At 41.1% G+C, this 20,620-nt stretch overlaps 1 long non-coding RNA gene across 2 annotated transcripts; it reads left to right on the top strand.

The window, feature by feature from the left end:
• Positions 1-5,569: 5,569 nt before the first annotated feature.
• Positions 5,570-11,868, top strand: LOC146549684 (uncharacterized). 2 transcript variants are annotated; one of them, XR_014890466.1, is made up of 4 exons: positions 5,570-5,620; positions 7,597-7,799; positions 8,132-8,224; positions 10,933-11,868. It is a non-coding gene; the product is annotated as an uncharacterized LOC146549684 (long non-coding RNA). The 2 variants fall into 2 exon arrangements; XR_014890467.1 differs by having other exon boundaries at positions 7,597-7,785.
• The last annotated feature ends 8,752 nt before the right edge of the window (positions 11,869-20,620 follow it).

Raw genomic sequence — 20,620 nt, forward strand, 5'->3', positions numbered from 1 at the left:
CTTTGCTAAATTGCTAATGAAAAACATTGATCAGGCAGCTGTGATTAAGCAGCAGTGTAAATCCAACTATTTTCACGGTTGTTGTGGTCGTGATAATTTTGTGAGGCCACATCGAAAAGGCTCGGATGAGCTTTCCAAAGTTCTACAAGTTGTGCCTCCATCGCTTGTGTCCAGATCACACGCTGCACAGCCGTGCTGCTCCGTCTTTTTCACCGACGTTTACGTGTTTGCGCGCGAGCAGCTGCGGTGACACCCTCACGAGCGATTGATGATCGGGAGCTGGTCTTAAGGTGTTAATCGCTTCTCGTTACCCAACGTATACTACATGACGCACGATGAAGGCCAAAATCGGTCCGATCACTCAAAAATCGGCTCAAAATGGGCCTAAAACCGCACAGTGTAAGCCCAGCATTAGAGCAGCAATGTTTGTTTCCCTCAGAGAAAGGGAAGAATGGGAAAAGGAAAACACCTGGCTGGAAAAAGTTAATATGGGCATGTGCAGTGAATATCAGCGCTATGTGGCCAGAAGTGTGATAATATAATTTATTTTGTGTAATAAACAACTGCAAGGATAGATGATTACAACAAATAGATGACTAATACATAAAAGTAATACATAGGTGAATAATGATGATGAGTTATGATGCGTAATCATGGGAACAAGTGGGTTTACAAACAGGAGCAGCTGATTAGCATTAGAAAAGCTGAAATAATACCTCAACTGAAGCCAATTGTACTAAATGCACTAAATAGAATAGAATAGAATTCAACTTTATTGTCATTGCACATGCACAGGTACAGGGCAACGAAATGCAGTTTGCATCCATCCAGAAGTGCTTTAGTGATATAGGTATATTACAATATATATTAGCAATAATATAGATATGTGAGTATATTACAGAAATGGGTCTATTATGGTATGTTATAATGTACACGGTATGAAGTATGTTGTGAATATTCTATAACTATATGTACAGGCTATGAACAGGATATAAATATGAAAAACTATACAGAATATGAAATAAATAACTTTACAGAATCCGAGATATACAGCTATACAGAAATGGGAACTATGCAAGTTGTAAACAGTTGTAGGATTAAAGATTATCGAATGTACAGAATGATTATTTACACAGAGCTATACAGTAGTGCAGTTAAGATAAGTGAGGGTGTAGATAGTTTCTACAGAGGCTATATAAAGTGCTAGTGGTTGTGAGTGGTGGTTCAGTCCATGTTATTATTGTGTTTGAGGGTACAGTTGTCCATTGTGGGTGTGTGTATGTTCAGTCCATGAGTTTAACGTGGGTCAGATGTCAGGAGGCAGAGTTCAGGAGTCTGACAGCTGTGGGGAAGAAGCTGTTCCGGTACCTGGTGGTCTTAGTCCGGAGGCTCCTGTGGCGCCTCCCAGAGGGCAGGAGGGTGAAGAGTCCATGTGATGGGTGACTGGGGTCTTTGATGATTTTCCCAGCCCTTTTCAGACACCGCTTCCTGTAGATGTCTTTTATGGCAGGAAGTGGTGCTCCGGCGATGCGCTGGGCAGTTTTCACGACCCTCTGCAACGCCTTCCGGTCCGAGGCAGAGCAGTTCCCGTACCAGACTGTTATACAGTTGGTCAGGATGCTCTCGATGGTGCAGCGATAGAAGTTCACCAGGATGTCTGAGGACAGGTGGTTCTTCCTCAGAGTCCTCAAGAAGAAGAGGCGCTGGTGAGCCTTCTTGACCAGCTTGGCACTGTTACAAGAATATTTTTCTTTCTATTGTTTTCTATTATTTTAAGTTAAGCAGGACAGAGTTCTTTTAAAGAAAGAGACCTGTTTTATTGTGTTAATGTTGTCATTTTGAGCTAAAAATAAATAGCTAAATGATCATTTGTTTCACATGTGTTGATATCACAAAGAATAGAATATGCATCTACTTAAATCAACTTCAAGTCAAATGGTTAAAAAAATAATTTCACACACAAAAAAAGAGCTAGAAAATTCACCACACTGGGAAGGGTGAAGACAACTGGGTCGCCCGGTCCTGGCCACGAGGTGTCCCTTATTTATTTTTCAGGGAGTTGGCAACCCTAACCATGATACTAACCGCTGGAAACGTGTCATACAATTTTGTTTGACAGAAATGAAGGAGAACATATTTTGTTCATTTGTTTCTACAAGAGCTTTGTGTGATTTGATAAGTATCTGAGGCTGAGACCACAGGACAGTAAAACATGATTTTTGGGCTTCATTTCTGTACTGAACAGTCATTTAAGATTAGTTAGTAAATAACAATTAGCTAATGTTTTTCATGAGACAAAAGTCATATCACTTTGGTAATGTAAATATAATATGGCCAACATTATAGTTATTATATTAATCATTATTAGCTATTACAGCAATGAACATGAACTCTGTGTCAAATACTGAGCCTCAGTACAGATTCAAGTTGCAGTTATTTATATGTCTTATCACCTTAAATCTTCACTCAAAGACAAGTGTCTTTGACAGTGCATCTATAGGTGTATCATATATAGGAGACAAATGCTGTTCCTTCAGTATGTTGGCATTACTAAATTTGGCTCATTGCTTACATACATTTATAAAAAGAAAATGTACAAGCTGTGATAACTGTTTCTGATAAAATGAAGAGTAGACTGATATATTAAATATTCCTTTATTGTCATAACTGCTTTAAGTCATACAGAATAGATATCAGAGCCTTAGACAGGCTGGCTTCTGCTAAATGGGTCAAACTGGGCAGAAGTACATTTATTTTTAGGTCCATTCTGCTGCTGATACATACAAACCAGATTGCAACAAAGTTGGGACACTAAACAAATTGTGAATAAAAACTGAATGCAATGGTGTGGAGACGGCAAATGTCAATATTTTATTCAGAATAGAACGTAGATGACAGATCAAAAGTTTAATCCGAGAAAATGTATCATTTCAAAGGAAAAATATGTTGATTCAAAATTACACGGTGTCAACAAATCCCAAAAAAGTTGGGACAAGTAGCAATAAGAGGCTGGAAAAAGTAAATTTGAGCATAACGAAGAGCTGGAAGACCAATTAACACTGATTAGGTTAATTGGGAACATGATTGGGTATAAAAAGAGCTTCTCAGAGTGGCAGTGTCTCTCAGAAGCCAAGATGGGTAGAGGATCACCAATTCCCACAATGTTGCGCAGAAAGATAGTGGAGCAATATCAGAAAGGTGTTACCCGGCGAAAAATTGCAAAGACTTTGCAGTTATCATCATCAACTGTGCATAACGTCATCCGAAGATTCAGAGAATCTGGAACAATCTCTGTGCGTAAGGGTCAAGGGCGTAAACCCATACTGGATGACCGTGATCTCCGGGCCCTTAAACGACACTGCACCACAAACAGGAATGCTACTGTAAAGGAAATCACAGAATGGGCTCAGGAATACTTCCAGAAACAATTGTCAGTGAACACAATCCACCGTGCCATCTGCCGTTGCCAGCTGAAACTCTACAGTGCAAAGAAGAAGCCATTTCTAAGCAAGATCCACAAGCTCAGGCGTTTTCACTGGGCCAGGGATCATTTCAAATGGAGTGTGGCAAAATGGAAGACTGTTCTGCGGTCAGACGAGTCACGATTCAAAGTTCTTTTTGGAAATGTGGGACGCCATGTCATCCAGACCAAAGAGGACAAGGACAACCCAAGTTGTTATCAACGCTCAGTTCAGAAGCCTGCATCTCTGATGGTATGGGGTTGCATGAGTGCGTGTGGCATGGGAAGCTTGCATGTCTGGAAAGGCACCATCAATGCAGGAAAATATATTCAGGTTCTAGAACAACATATGCTCCCATCCAGACGTCATCTCTTTCAGGGAAGACCCTGCATTTTTCAACAAGATAATGCCAGACCACATTCTGCATCAATCACAACATCATGGCTGCGTAGGAGAAGGATCCGGGTACTGAAATGGCCAGTCTGCAGTCCAGATCTTTCACCTATAGAGAACATTTGGCGCATCATAAAGAGGAAGGTGCGACAAAGAAGGCCCAAGATGATTGAACAGTTAGAGGCCTGTATTGGACAAGAATGGGAGAGCATTCCTATTTCTAAACTTGAGAAACTGGTCTCCTCGGTCCCCAGACATCTGTTGAGTGTTGTAAGAAGAAGGAGATGCCACACAGTGGTGAAAATGGCCTTGTCCCAACTTTTTTGGGATTTGTTGATACCATGACATTTTGTATCAACATATTTTCCCCTTAAAATGATACATTTTCTCAGTTTCAACTTTTGTTCTGTGATTTACGTTCTATTCTGAATAAAATATTGACATTTGCCATCTCCACGTCGTTGCATTCAGTTTTTATTCACAATTTGTTTAGTGTCCCAACTTTGTTGCAATCCGGTTTATACTTTAGGTTTCTGAATATTAAACTTGTTTCTGCCTTTCATAGTGTGTAACTTGAAGGCCCTGAGTACTTTCTCCCACACTGAAAACACTGGAATGATAAAATATTTTGAACATTACCTAATGAGACTGAGTCAGGACAGGCAATTAGTTATTTTAAACTTTCCTAGCAGTCCTTCACAAACAGGGAACAGTCTGTCTATCCTCTCCATCTGTCAGCTGCTGCTGGCTCTTCCCCTCCTCTTCCTCACACACTGCTGAGTTTTTCCTGGTGGATCATCAGGGGTGCAAAGCCTCACAGGTGATGTGCTGCAGTGGGTCCCTCAGTCTGTCCTCACTCTGGACACTTGCAGTTGTCACACATGGAAATCAAATGTGTGATAAGCTGCAGGATTCAAACACAAGTGTAACTTATAAATACATGTTATACTTTTATTACACAATCAGAGAGAGAGTGCAGGACAGACAGACAGGTGACAGTCTCAGGTGTAGACACTGCTACACAACAGCACAAGAGAAAGAAGATTTAGTGTTTGTGTTATTACGAGTGCTCAACAAGGAGAGTTCCCAGTGGACACATGTGTGACTCCTGTGATTAAAGCATCTTTCTTTCAGCTTAACGAGTGAACCGTCAGCTCGTTCAAACACATATTAAAGCCCGTTTGGCTCGACACCACCGAACAGAGGCAGCAATATAACACAGCTAACATTAACAGTGCAGTGGATCCTGCTTGTGCCGTGATATTTGGCAGCATTCACTGACTTTCAGCTTGGTGTGTTTGTGGATATATGACTGACTTTAATCATCCATAAAAGTATCACATTTTCTGTAAGATTAATGTCAGGTATATATATAGCGGCGTATATTTTAAAGTAAAGGTTTTAAAACCCAGTTAGTACTACACTCTAAAAAGTAATTAATGGGATCTTTAGTCATTACTTACATATATATGTTGTTGTGAAATGAAAAATCAAGTTCATAAATACTGTTAGACTTCCTAATTAAAATTTTTATTTTATTGAGTTCGGGTGACACATAAATTATGCCTCTTTACTCAATATATAATCGTGATTTGTCTGAATTTAAAATCTTCTTTTAATCAAAAAACAATATAATTTTAAGTTCTGTCGATGTAAAATACAACTTGATGACGTGTAAACAGCTCACAGTTCCCTTCTTCTACACAAGCGGACATATTCAACAGCACGTGTTCAAGGTTTATCAAGAGCTGTGTTGGTCGCGAACGGTGAGTAATTTTATGCGAAATTACACATATCTGCAGTCGCTCTGGATTTTGTTAGTTTACTTTAAAACAACGACGTAACATACATAACATACATCTTAGCTTGCCCCCGTTTGTGTGTTTTAATATACACACAGCAGCTAATTCCGCGATAGCATAAATTGTTGGACTCTTTTTGGAAAATTTAACACTGACGTTACTCTAATGCAGACCACTGTAATTGTCTTATAATTTTTAAAAGATAGCGGACGTTGTTAGCCCCGGCGCAAACTACTATGCTAACGTAGCTAGCCAAGCTAAGTTGTGTTCACTGTGATTTTATTTTTGAAATGTGAAATTTATTTTTTGAAGGGAAGCATTTTATGTTAGTAATTGTTAAGAAACGCTTCTAAATTTTCGTAACGTTACGGGGTGAAGTTCAACCCCATTGGCTTCTGCGCAGGAAGTGTGGTCGCCATTAGTCCGGTGTGTCTGTTGACCGCTAAGAGCGGTTCTTCACCGGCTGCTCGGCCTATTTTCACAGGTAAAAGACCAGACTTAAGTGCACTGTGCTGCATATGGGAGGCTAGTTAGCTGTCCCTAATTTTTGGGTACTTTCTGTGTTTTGTAGAGACGTAGAGGCGACGTGCATTGGCACTGGCTGTAACATTGATATGCCTCAATAAAGGTTGAAAGTAAGAAAAAAATCAATAGCGGGCCGCCATCTTGGTTGGGTCCCCATTCGCCACCAGTGCATTTTTTCTACTGAGGAATGTATTCACCCATGGTAAATAAGGAAAATGTTTAAATATTTTTCCAAACAGATAACGCAAGAAAGGTCAATAATCCCACATATGGTTTCAGTAGTATGCCAGTTTTTGCAACACTAGGGTGCACAATAATGACCATAGCTGCTGACTCAGCATTGATTCCAATTTGGTTTTGGAGAATGAAATGAAAACAGATCAAGTGGGATTATTGACATTGTAGCTTGTGTATAAAAAAGTTTGGGTTTTTTTTCGTATTTACTGTCAGAAATGATTCTGTCCTGTCATGCCACACCTTATGTTTGCTTTTGTTGATAAAAAAAAAAACTATATATATATATATATATATATATATATATATATATATATATATATATATATATATATATATATATATAATCCATCCATCTTCATCCGCTTTACCCGGGGCCGGGTCGCGGGGGCAGCAGCCTAAGCAAAGAGGCCCAGACCTCTCTCTCCCCAGCCACCTCCTCCAGCTTATCCGGGGGGATACCAAGGCGTTCCCAGGCCAGCCGAGAGATATAATCACTCCAGCGTGTCCTGGGTCTGCCCCGGGGCCTCCTCCCGGTGGGACATGCCTGGAACACCTCACCCAGGAGGCGCCCAGGGGGCATCCTTGTCAGATGCCCGAACCACCTCAGCTGGCTCCCTTCGATGTGGAGCAGCAGCTGCTCTACTCTGAGCCCCTCCCGGATGGCCGAACTTCTCACCCTATCTCTAAGGGAGAGGCCAGCCACCCTTCGGAGGAAGCTCATTTCTGCCGCTTGTATCCGCGATCTCGTTCTTTCGGTCACTACCCACAGCTCGTGGCCATAGGTGAGGGTAGGGACGTAGATCGACCGGTAAATTGAGAGCTTCGCTTTTACACTCATATATATATATATATATATATATATATATATATATATATTTATTTTTTTGAGTTAACACATTCCTCAGTAGAAATACATGCACTGGGGGCGAGTGGAGACCCCTCCAAGATCGCGGTCGGTGGGGATACATGCTCCAACAGACTGGCCCAGTCCATGTCACCTCTATGTATATTTGATCTATGGAAAGCCACGTTAGGCTTTCCAGCACCCAGTGTATTCAGGTCTATGTAGTTTTGAATGTTTGGTTCTAGCTCACACAGCTTTGACAGGTGAAACTTATTCACTGTATTGAAGACTCACAGGTGAAGTTGAAAATACCATCTTTTGTATTTTTGTGCAGGCACAACTTTCTGGTGTTATACACTGTCCTGGCGTTGCAGATCTAGGGGTTCCAGTTAAGACGTGGTCAGCCTTCTAAAGAAAGTGGGAATCTCACCGAAATATTCAGTTACTTTGCTGTGTTTCTTGCCAGGACAAAGGCTCAAACCATCATCTTCTCCTGGTATCGAATACCAAGGGACCTTCTGAAGTAAGCTTTAACAAGTAAGCTTGAATTGAGTAATTCAGAATCATGAAGTATGGATTGGCCTTGCAAAATCTGTAAATTTGCAACCTCCACTAAGGAAGAGCTGATGAAACATTATAGGTTACGCCATATCCCCAGTGTACAACCTCTGCCATGTCCTTACCTAGATTGTTTTTGTTCATTTAAGTCATGGGGTAGCCTAAAATCACACATATCAAGGAAACACTCAACTCACTCAACAATGAGAACCTCTGAAATACTCAGTTTCTGTTGCCAGTTCTGTAATGTGGGCACATTTTTCACTGAAAAAGAGTATTTTGAACACCTTCTATTTTTTTCTATCATTCAGGACAACACAGTTGAAAAGCGCAGAGAAATTGCTGTTCGCTGCCTCATAGTCTATCTTGGAGAGAAGGAGGAGGATCTTTTCAAACAATACAGCGTAAGTACTTGAGTTGGTTTTTAATTTTTTGTTTAGTTTTGAATGCATGTCCCTGTTGGGTCTTTGTGTTTTGTTCATTGGATTTTCTGTTCAGGGTTGAGTATTTAAGTCATTCAGTGCCATAGACGTCTTTAGACGTCAAAATGAATCCGAACGCTCAGTGCCATAGACGCCTCTTGAGCTTTTTATTGAATTGAGAAGGTGGTGGAGTTGATTACATGGATAAAATCCCACCAGCGTGACAGTCGGCTCTACTGAGAACGAGTATTGTGGCGCGATTTTTGATCCAGCTCGTCATTTCGAGCTTGAGGTGTCTGCAGCCTGACGTCATGGTTTTTCTAGCGATTCCAGTGAACATGAACCGGATTTATCTGACCAGTATCTCCTGTTAGAAACTTCTGAAGGCAGCAGGGACCAGAATAATGAACGATTTGCTGCATAAAACGCACAGAAATTGTTGATAGACGAACCGATGGCCGGGTGGGGGGTGAACAGACTAAGTCGCGCACTCACTTGTGCACATGCGGGAGTAACACACACACACACACAGACTCTCTGAATCATAAATCAGTCGCTTTTTTCTTATATATTTTTCAAATGTTGAAATTGTCTATAAACAACTATTTTTATACAAAAAATAATCTGCCAAAAGTACATTTTTACAGGTGATTTTTTTACTTCATAGTAGTAAAACTTAGTTGAGATGTTGCATGAATCATTGAAACACGAAATATTTACATCAAAGTCACTGATCTGCTAGAAAAACCTATTTACACAAAGCGCTTTTGATCCAGAAACAGGTGTTTTGTCATGAAAGTTTCTCTTTTCTACTGCAGATTTCTAAATAACAGAGGTAGAAACATTTTTTTTTGCTGCTGAAAGAAGAGAGACTCATTTTTGTCATGGTGGTTTCAGAATTCACATAGTCATAGAACAAAATATTCTGTGAGCCTTCAAAATCAGTGAAAAAGCTAAATATCTCTGGAACTGAGGGGGGTATGAAATCTGAGAGTGGCTGGCACTGAATGAGTTAAGGGACATTCCAACCCTAAGTGAAGATATGTCTATTGCCATGTATAAGTGAGAAAAAAGCATTTCAGAATTACAATCCGAAGATGTTTATTGCCATTGTCATTGAACATAATTTGCTGAATAGAAACCTGTTTCCGTGATAAGGTGCAACATAAACACACAGGATAAAAAATTTTGTAGCCAGCGCAGTCATTTTCCTGATCTGGCAGCAGCTTTAGCAGAGCATAAACAATGGATGTGAATGGCAGGTACTAGCATTTTGTGTGCAAAAGTGATTAAAATCACTCAATAATGATACCAAGTATTCCTGGGGAGCTCAACAATCATGCTGACTGCAAATGAAAAGTATGAATTGACATGAAGGATTTTCAGGAGCCGATTTAGACTTTGGACTACATTACGACAAAGCACTGCTGTAAGCCTCCACATGGTTATAACACAGCAGTTGAAGCCACTGCCGACCAGTGTCTATAAACCAACATGCTATTTGTGCAATATTTCTTCAACAAATCAAAGACCCATCCATTGTTACTGCAGCTTACCATGCTTGTATAGTAGTGGCTGTGTGTGTTTGTTTATGGAAGCTGGAGGCTTTTCCAACTGTTGCGTTATATCCATGCACCATGCAGTGGATGTTTACAGCGGTGTTTGTCGTAACTGCAATGTAGTCTCAAGTCTAAATCAGCTTCTGCAAATCTTCCGTGTTACTTTTGCACTTTTCATTTGCCGTGAACATGATTACTGAGCTCCCAAGAAATATTTGTTTTCATTACTGTTTTCATTTTTGTTAGTCATTTTTTTATTTATTTTTTCACTTTTGCACAAAACATGCTAGCACCTGCTATTCACTTCCATTTGTTACACCCCGGCCTAGGCAACCGGAGTGCAACACGAAAAAAAGTAAAAATAAAGAAAAAAAAACACACAAAAAAACCCCACTAAAGCTCACCACCAAAATCCCAAAACGAAAGTATCGACAAATCTATTTACAGCTATTTACAACAAACTATTTATTTACAACAAAACACCAAACTATTTACAACACGGGGGAGATCGCGACCATGACACACTGAAACACAGGGTTTAAATACATAGAGGGAGCAATCAGGAAAATGGACAACAGGAGGGAAACACAGCTGGGGCAAATTAGAACTGACGAGACAGGGAAACGTAAACTGAAAACACTAAGATAACACAGACTTTCAAAGTAAAACAGGAAACACATAACAGTCACGCCAAAAACAACACACCAACAACACCGAAACGTAACACATTGTTTGTGCTCTGCTAAAGCAAATGGATTGCTTCCGGATCAGGAGAATTAGTGTGCTGTTTACAAAAGGCTTGTTTCTCACTTTCTAACTGTGGCAATATGCAATAGATAAAATTTCACTTAGAAGTGGAATAACCCTTAAAAATGATTTATTAGATTTTCTTTTCAAAGTGGAAAAACAAAACTGTGAAAAACAAGACATTTTTTATTTTAAACGTTGGATTATGGTTTAATTTAGCTTTTAAAAATTACAGAATGACAAAGTAAAATCACTGAAAAACACAAAAGACAACCTGTTTTGGCTTATTTTCCTACCTGTAGTAGTTCATTCCCTTATGCACGTCATCCTGAAGTGCTTGAGCTATGTATTTTATACATCCTAACATTTAATTTCTCCTACAAGGATGAGGAGGAGCTCAACGCAGACCTTGCAATGCAAATCATGAAGATTGCTATCATTGGTGATGGGCCTCCAACCATCATCGTTGAGGGATCCAAGATCCTGGAGAGGATTGATGTTGCCAGATCCTGTGCTTTGATGATGGGAGTAATCTACGCTCTGAACCTTACCTATCCCAAGCAGCTGAAATTTACCTTTGAGGTATTTCAAAAGCTATACCTTGAGCTTGATGGACAAAAAGCCAGCTCTAAAGTAATGAATCTTAAGTTTGGTATTTTCTAGAGCAGACTTGATAGACCATTCGTGAGTGAGTTTCACAAAAACCTTATTCCTGCATTTCTGGCACTACTTCATTGTGTTTTACTAAATTTTAGAAGCGCTGTTCTTAAGTCTTCTGAGTTAATGTTTTGCCGTGTCTTAAATGCTGTTATTTGCACATTTTTAAGGAATGCGTTTAATTTCTCCCATGACCTGTGTTCTGAGGGTATTGGTGTGTTTTAAAGTTTGTGTAATGCCCTCTTTAGCTGGCCTTAATCTTGAGGGTGAAAAGTCAAATATGGAAGAGAATCAAGAATACTTTGTAAGAGTGCTGACAAAGTTGAATGAAAGAAGCTTTGCTCATTTTATGTTTAAATTAATGCATTTAATGTATAGCAGCCTGTCATCTTTTGTTTTGATTCACTGTCACATGTTAAAGTTAAAAAAAAGAGGATTCAAGTAGTAGGTTTTATTACAATTTTAATACACAGTTCCTTAAGTTTCAGCGGGCAATTTGTGTTCTAGGAAACTGAAGCCCACAAATCTTGCACTTCGCACGCACGTTAAAGAATTGTGATGTTTGTTATTGTAATTAAATGGGTCTAACTCATTTGAATACATCTGTCTGAATTTCTATTCTTTCTGAGCACCAGGTACGAGTCCCTTAGCTGATGTCCAGGTATTTGGCATCACATCTGCCGCATTCAAACAAATACACACAACATCCATTTCTTTTTTCTGAAGGTCATGACACAAGCGCACACACAGCCCATGTTAAGGCTGACGTTCGTTTGGGAAAAAAAGTGATCGACAAGTTTCTAAGGTCTTAGAACCTTGACTTCTTTGTGGGCAGGCACCACCATGCATGAGCCTGCCTACGCGGTAGTCATGGTTATAAGACACAGCCAAATGATCAAGGTTGTATTTTGGAGCGAATTAGCCTGCTGGGAAACAGGTAAATGGCCTTATAGAATCTCCTGTGGGACCAAAAAATGACTACACTGTAACCAAAATATCATATTTGACCAACATAAATACTATTTATGCCGACAGTTAAGTTCATTTTAATTATAAATGTGTTTTATTTTGATCAAAAAGTTTTTATCGTGGTGGAGTTCAAACAGCAAAAGTAAGAGGGAATTTAAGGTGTTTATTTAATGTTTATGTGAAGTGAAACATGAAGCTAGTTTGGATCTTCTTTTGCTGCTGGTTCAGTCAATGTTGTTTGAAGATAGATCAAACCTGCAGCTTCAGAATCTAGCGCAAAAAAGACAAACACAAAGAGCGGAGCCGCCGAAATGTGAAAATGTTTCACTCAGTACAGTGCGCTCCAGCTGTGAGGCTCCAGCTGCTGTTATGCAGCTGATGAATTGGTCATTGTGCACTGACTGGTCCTGGTATTCTCCTAACCCCAAAGCTGTTGCTGCTGAGAAAAATGTAATTTACACAGCTGGAGAAGCAATGTACAGGAAGTACCTCCCCACTCTGCTTTTTCTGATTTCACAGTAGTCCTCCAGTCTGACTCCCAGTCATTCTCACACATCTCCATAATGATGTTGGTGGTGCAGGACCACTGTTTTATCTACTCAGACAATCACTATCAGACACGTAGTAGTAAACAAAACTAAAGTAAACAAAATCAAACATCAACATTTTTATGTATTTCAAGATTTTTATTATTTGTATTGTAATGGCTGATGGATGGTGAAGACTTTGCAATATAACTGTTGTTGTGAATATTTTCACAACAACAGTTGTGAAAATAAAACCCCAACAATCAAATGATCCCCTATGAGCAAGCACATGGCGACAGTGGGAAGGAAAAACTCCCTTTGAACAGGAAGAAACCTCCAGCAGATCCAGGCTCAGGGAGGGGCGGCTATCTGCTGCTACCGGTTGGGGGGGGTGTTATTTGTATTTTACTGCTGTTAATATTTCCATGTCTCTAATAAGCGTGGTGCCCAAGGTGCCACATCCTTGTGTTGTTTTTTAATAATGGGGGCACGCTGTGTTTTCTGTGGTTTAACAGGAAGAGGAGGGGGGGGTGGGAGTAAATTTTTATTTGTATTTATGTCCCACCGCTCTAAGCGTGGTGCCCAAGGTGCAACATCCTTGTGTTGTTTTTTAATAATGGGGGCACGCTGTGGTTTCTGTGGTTTAACAGGAAGAGGAGGGGGGGGTGGAGGTAAATTCTTAGCTGGCGAGTCTTTAGCTACAGACACAACCCTATTTGATTTATTAACAAACAGGCATTCCGTTTTAGGTGCTGTTTGTTCTGAGCTGCTCCGTTGCTGATAACGGAAGAAACCAACCCGATCAGTACTGCCAGCCTCACCCCACTCCCGACTTACCCTTCGTTCCTCCAGCACTCTCTCCGTCTTTGGTCGGATTGTGTGCTCCCAGCCACTCCCGTGGAGTGACGGGAGCGTTGCAAACCTGCCGCGGTTTTTCTCGGTTTCGCGGTTTGTGGCTTCTTTTTCAGCCCGCAACTCTTCAGTTGTGCGAACCTTTGCACGGGAACCGTGATCGTTAGCTCTAGCATAAACGTGAGACATATTTAATAAAGGTTGACTTTCAGCAGTATTTTAGACTCAGCGATACTTTAGACGGACCGACTTTGGAGTTTACTGGTGTAGAGTGTCGCCAAGGCTCTATTTATGCTATTTGGAGGCTCCTTCGAAGCACCTTTGTTGTGACGTTGCAAAGGCCTTTGTTGTGACGTTGCAAAGGCCTTTGATCTGTCCGAGCTTAAGCCCCGCCCCCGACTCTGTTGGAAAATTACATCAGGATACACGTCACGCTGAACATGAAATGCTGATTGTCATCTGTATGTTCAGAATTCAAAATGAAATTTGTGTCAGACCTCCCTACCTACATATTATATTGCCAAAATCAGTCGCTCGTCTGCCTTCACACACATATGAACGTACAGTGGGGCAAAAAAGTATTTAGTCAGCCACCGATTGTGCAAGTTCCCCCACTTAAAATGATGACAGAGGTCAGTAATTTGCACCAGAGGTACACTTCAACTGTGAGAGACAGAATGTGAAAAAAAAATCCATGAATTCACATGGTAGGATTTGTAAAGAATTTATTCATAAATTAGGGTGGAAAATATTAGTATTTGGTCACCTCAAACAAGGAAAATCTCTGGCTCTCACAGACCTGTAACGTCTCCTGTAAGAAGCTTTTCTGTCCCCCACTCGTTACCTGTATGAATGGCACCTGTTTGAACTCATCATCTGTATAAAAGACACCTGTCCACAGCCTCAAACAGTCAGACTCCAAAGTCCGCCATGGCCAAGACCAAAGAGCTTTCGAAGGACACCAGGAAAAGTATTGTAGACCTGCACCAGACTGGGAAGAGTGAATCTACAATAGGCAAGCAGCTTGGTGTGAAAAAATCAACTGTGGGAGCAATCATCAGAAAATGGAAGACATACAAGACCACTGATAATCTCCCTCGATCTGGGGCTCCACGCAAGATCTCATCCCGTGGGGTCAAAATGATCATGAGAACGGTGAGCAAAGATCCCAGAACCACACCGGGGGACCTGGTGAATGACCTGCAGAGAGCTGGGACCAAAGTAACAAAGGTCACCATCAGTAACACACTACAACGGCAGGGAATCACATCCCGCAGTGCCAGACGTGTTCTGCTGCTGAAGCCAGTGCATGTCCAGGCCCGTCTGAAGTTTGCCAGAGAGCACATGGATGATACAGCAGAGGATTGGGAGAATGTCATGTGGTCAGATGAAACCAAAGTAGAACTTTTTGGTATAAACTCAACTCGTCGTGTTTGGAGGAAGAAGAATACTGAGTTGCATCCCAAGAACACCATACCTACTGTGAAGCATGGGGGTGGAAACATCATGCTATGGGGCTGTTTTTCTGCCAAGGGGACAGGACGACTGATCCGTGTTAAGGACAGAATGAATGGGGCCATGTATCGTGAGATTTTGAGCCAAAACCTCCTTCCATCAGTGAGAACTTTGAAGATGAAACGAGGCTGGGTCTTCCAACATGACAATGATCCAAAACACACCGCCCGGGCAACAAAGGAGTGGCTCCGTAAGAAGCATTTGAAAGTCCTGGAGTGGCCTCGCCAGTCTCCAGACCTCAACCCCATAGAAAATCTGTGGCGGGAGTTGAAAGTCCGTGTTGCTCGGCGACAGCCCCAAAACATCACTGCTCTCGAGAAGATCTGCATGGAGGAATGGGCCAAAATACCAGCTACTGTGTGTGCAAACCTGGTAAAGACCTGTAGTAAACGTTTGACCTCTGTTATTGCCAACAAAGGTTATGTTACAAAGTATTTAGTTGTATTTTTGTTATTGACCAAATACTTATTTTCCACCCTGATTTACGAATAAATTCTTTACAAATCCTACCATGTGAATTCATGGATTTTTTTTTTTTTCACATTCTGTCTCTCACAGTTGAAGTGTACCTCTGGTGCAAATTACTGACCTCTGTCATCATTTTAGGTGGGGGAACTTGCACAATCAGTGGCTGACTAAATACTTTTTTGCCCCACTGTAAGTGACATCCTATTGTTAATCAATAGGTTTAAAATGATGTCGGCCCACCCTTTACAGCTATAGCAGCTTCAACTCTTTGGGGAAGAGTTGAAGCTGTAAACCACAAAGATTAGAAGTGTGTTTTTGGGGAATTTGTGATCATTATTCCAGAAGTCTTGGCATGTAGTCTCCACTCTAATTCATCCCAAAGGTGCTGGGTTGAGGCCAGGACTCTGTGCAGGCCTGTCAAGTTCTTCTACACCAAGCCTGCTTATCGATATCTTTATGGACCTTGTTTTGTGCATTTGTGTATTTGAACAGGAAGGGGCCATCCCCAAAATGTTCCCACAAAGTGTGGAGCATGAAACTGTCTTGGCCCCTCAGTTCCCTTCAATGGAACTAATGGGCCAAGTCCAGAAAGACAACCCCACGCCATAATCCCCCCTCCACCAAACTTTAACCTTTATAACATTCTCCTGGCAAAACCAGACTCATCCATCAGATTGCCTGACAGAGTAGCCTGATTCATCAGTCCAGAGAACATGTCTCCACTGCTCTAGAGTCCAGTGGCAGCATGCTTTACACAACTGCATCGCTTTGCATTATGATTGGTGATGCAATGCATGGACACAACTGCATGGCCATTTAAACCCAGTCGCTTCCACTTTGCTATAATACCACTAATACCACTGTGTGATATTTAGTGGTGAGGAAATTTCACAACTGCACCTGTTGCACTGGTGGCATCCTATGGCAGTACCATGCAGACCCATTCTTTCACAAATGTTTGTAGAAGCAGGCTGCATGTCTAAGTGCTTGATTTCATATGCATGTGGTCATTGAAGTGATTGAAATTTGTACCCTTTCCTCCTTTGTTCTGTCTTCCAAACTGTGTTGACTTTTATTATGTTTAATTCCTCCTCTAGTCCCATGTAGATCTTTGCTGGTAAGAGTTTGATGTTCAGTTTTATTGCAAAGGTTATGACATACTGCATATGTAGATCTTTGTGCAGCATTAAATACTTTTTATTGCTTGTGAATATTAAAAGTATTTAATCATCATTCATTAATATATCATCTCTGTCTTTTATCGCTCACAGACAGATCTCGCTGTAGACCAAAAATATCTTTCTGCTGCCCCCAAGTGTTCATGAAAGTACAATTCTCTGAATTAACAGATTTGCAGAAAGGCTTTTATTATTTCTCCAATGAGCATGTTTCCTTCCTCTGGTGTAAACCTGGGAGATAATATTGTTCCTCTGGTACAACTTTTTGTACAACAACATATACCAATAAACAAAATGTGCACACAATAATGAATAGTGGGGTTATTTTTCTTTGCACCAATTCCAACAAATATTGATCCTCCTAGCTGTAGTTAGTGCAGAAGACATAAAAGTGCAGAAGACATAAAAGTGCAGACAAATGTAATGTAACTACTTTTTTGCATTAATTCCAGCAGAACTGTTCTTGGCTCTTCTGCACAGCTCAGTTACTTGTCTAAAACCCTAAATCAGCTAAATAATGGGACTATTGGACCCTTTCCCACATTCCTGCTTTCTGTCTAACACTAGCCACCCTGATTCAGCTGTGCTAGTTACATTTTTCTTACATATTACTTAATAAGGCTCAAAATACCCATTAAATCAAATCATGCAATAATATACAGAAGACTTGCCACTTTCTGAGTGTGGTGTTATTAAACAGAAATGTAAACAAAAGACTTCATAATTCAGGGAAAACAAACAACCTTTCAGTTAGCCCCTCACCAAGAGGTCATGTTAAACCTAGGCAACATTTGTTTGATATTCTTGTAACACTCACGTATTCCCCTTTCATATTCCAGCAAGTTTTACTGTTGTTAAATGTTATTTCAGCTGTTCTGTCCAGTAACCATCTTTATTTTCAGCAGGGCTGCATCCATTTATGGGTGCATTTTCAACCCACACGTTTCTTTTGAGACATGTGCTGTGTCACTTCATGTAATTTGTTTCCTCCATGTTGAAAGTTAATAAATATGAAGACAAATAGTAAATGGGCCTAAATATGAAAGAATATATGCTTTAAGTAAATATAATATTGTTTATGTGGTTTTCCAGTCCTTTTTATTTGCTTTATTGTTGATATGTCCACAGACCTTCCAGGTTTTTTCACGCCAACTGGCTAAAAGTTCCCATCCTGTGGTGCATTTTAAATATTAGAACCAGCCGGTGTGTTACAGCATCTCAAAGGATTAAAAATGCAACCCAGTCTCACATAAAGTGGGATACCTTTAAAAAAAAAATCATTTACCTTATATTTTTATTTTGTTGTACTAATGTAAGGTGACTTTGAGGGTCTTTAAAGGTGCCTATAAATAAAACTTATTATTACTATTATTACTACCTGGTCATCATACTCACCAAGGCTCTAAACTTAACTTAGGCTGTATAAAAAAGATGCATGTATCCCCTGGAACATCACTAATTGGTTTGCTGACTACCATTTAGAAGTTTTAAAGCTAGCTAACTTATTAGTAAAGCAATTAACAATAATATTAACTATTAAGATAGCAAACTAGAGCCTTAAAAGAACACGGACTCCTTAATGACTTCTACTACAAACAAATACTGAACAAGACTGCAAATATTTATGCTGTAGAATCAAACATTTTATCATGGAAGTCCAATAGGATTTACTTGCTCTTAGAGGTGGCTGGTTTTTAGACATATCTGTTTTAAAAAATCACTCTCTGTCATGGTCTGGGTGGTTTTCTACAGCATCGGCTCCTCCCCACTGGGTGGAGTCTTTGTTGTTCCTCACCTGATGGCAATCACACCGGCAGTATTTATGACCTGCGCACTCAACTGGTCTTCGCCAGATTATCTGCTAACTTTACTCAGTTCTCGGCCTCACGTCTGTTCCTTGGTGACTCATCGTGTATATTAACCTTATTTCCTCTGTTTTCTTGTCAGCATCTGAAACCCACCTACCAAGCTCTCCTGGATACAAGTTTGCAGCCACCGGTAATCTCTCCCTTTTTTCCAACTGTCAGTCTCTCCTGCTTGCCTCCACCTGGACCTCTCCTGCCTCCCTCCTCCATGCAACCCCCACCTGCAAGCTTGTAAGACAGCTCAGTGTATTATTCTCAGATTCACTGACTGCTCTCTCCTCTGTTTCAGTGCCCTGGCCAGCCACAGTTTCCCCTGCCCAGTCCCTGCACCCAGTTATCCCTGCCATCTAGTCATAGTCATAGTATTTTCTCTCGCCTCAGACATCTAGTTTATGTTCCTTAATTCTAGTCTGAAATTTCTGTTAGCCTCTGAGCATTGTAAATAAAGACTCTTTTCGTTACACCGCACCTCTGGCCCCTCCAGGTTTGAAACTGCACTTGAGTCCATCCCATTTCCACGGGCCACTGTGCCATGACACTCTTGTTTTTCTGGCAGTTTCATTTCAATGAAGAGGCAGAATATGAACCAAAAATCCATAAAAGCACATTGCATTTCTTTTTTTTCTTTTTTTTTGCCTGTCCCGTTTGGCTCTTTTGCCATTAGAATTATTGTCTAAAGGCGAAGAACGATGCCCAAGAAGATCTCTTGATCTCCAAGGATCTTGGTGAGAAGGTGAAAACGGTTTGTGCAAGGTACTGTGGGGCGATCGTGGCTCAAGAGTTGGGAGTTCGCCTTGTAATCGGAAGGTTGCCGGTTCGAGCCCCGGCTTGGACAGTCTCGGTCGTTGTGTCCTTGGGCAAGACACTTCACCCGTTGCCTACTGGTGGTGGTCAGAGGGCCCGGTGGCACCAGTGTCCGGCAGCCTCGCCTCTGTCAGTGCGCCCCAGGGTGGCTGTGGCTACAATGTAGCTTGCCATCACCAGTGTGTGAATGTGTGTGTGAATGGGTGGATGACAGGTTGTGTAAAGTGCTTTGGGGTCCTTAGGGACTAGAAAAGCGCTATACAAATACAGGCCATTTTACTTTGCAACTCCACCCGCTGGATTTGTAAGAAGGAAATGTATGGCTAAAGAAGCACATTATGATCATGGAGTTGCCAGTCTCCAGACCTCAGTCCTCTAGAAAATCTATGGAGGGAGCTGAAGTTTTGAGTCGCCAAGCAGCAGCAGCAAAGAAACCTAAAGGATTTACAGAGTTTAAAGAGAATCCTCTTTTGCAGACCAAAATGTTCAAATAGAACAAAATACATAATCCCATAACTTGAGATTAAAAGGCCTCCAAGGTCTCCTGATCTGACCCCCTTAGACTTTTATCTTTGGGGTCATCTGAAGGCAATTTTCTATGGTGTGAAGATACGAGATGTGCAGCACCTGAAACTACGGATACTGGATGCCTGTGCTGGAATTTCTCCTGCGGTGTTGCTATCAGTGTGTGAAGAGTGGGAGAAGAGGGTTGCATTGACAATCCAACACAATGGGCAGCACATTGAACACATTTTATAAGTGGTCAGAAACTTGTAAATAATTCATGAAAGAATAAAGTTACGTTGAAACCAAGCACACCATTGTTTTTCTTGTGACATTACCAATAAGTTTGATGTGTCACACGGCCCTCTTCCTATAGGGCTTTAGAGCGTGATGTCACGGAATGTGATCTCCCACCATGACGGTAGGCCAAACGAAGCACACGGAAGCGTCAGCTATGGTTTGTTTGTACTGTGTTGTTGGTTGCAACGTTAGATCACACAATAGGGCAGGCAAGAAGCTGGAAAATGGGCTCTCTTTTCATCGTTTACCCTCCTGGAGGCAACGGGAGGGATTTAATGTATCTGATATTACTAAACGAAGACGTCAGGCTTGGATTGCAGTGGTCAGACTCGGACCGGCACCCAAGGCGAGTGCAACGAAAGCGAAAAAGAGCACCCATCAGAGGTAACCCCCGCCCTGAACCAAATGAATCACAGACCGGTACCGGTCCGTG

This window comes from Mchenga conophoros, linkage group LG22 (genome assembly GCF_057382185.1).
Source record: "Mchenga conophoros isolate Kocher_MC1m ecotype Shallow Benthic linkage group LG22, M_conophoros_male_GT1.1, whole genome shotgun sequence".
In the NCBI taxonomy this organism is placed as follows: domain Eukaryota; kingdom Metazoa; phylum Chordata; class Actinopteri; order Cichliformes; family Cichlidae; genus Mchenga; species Mchenga conophoros.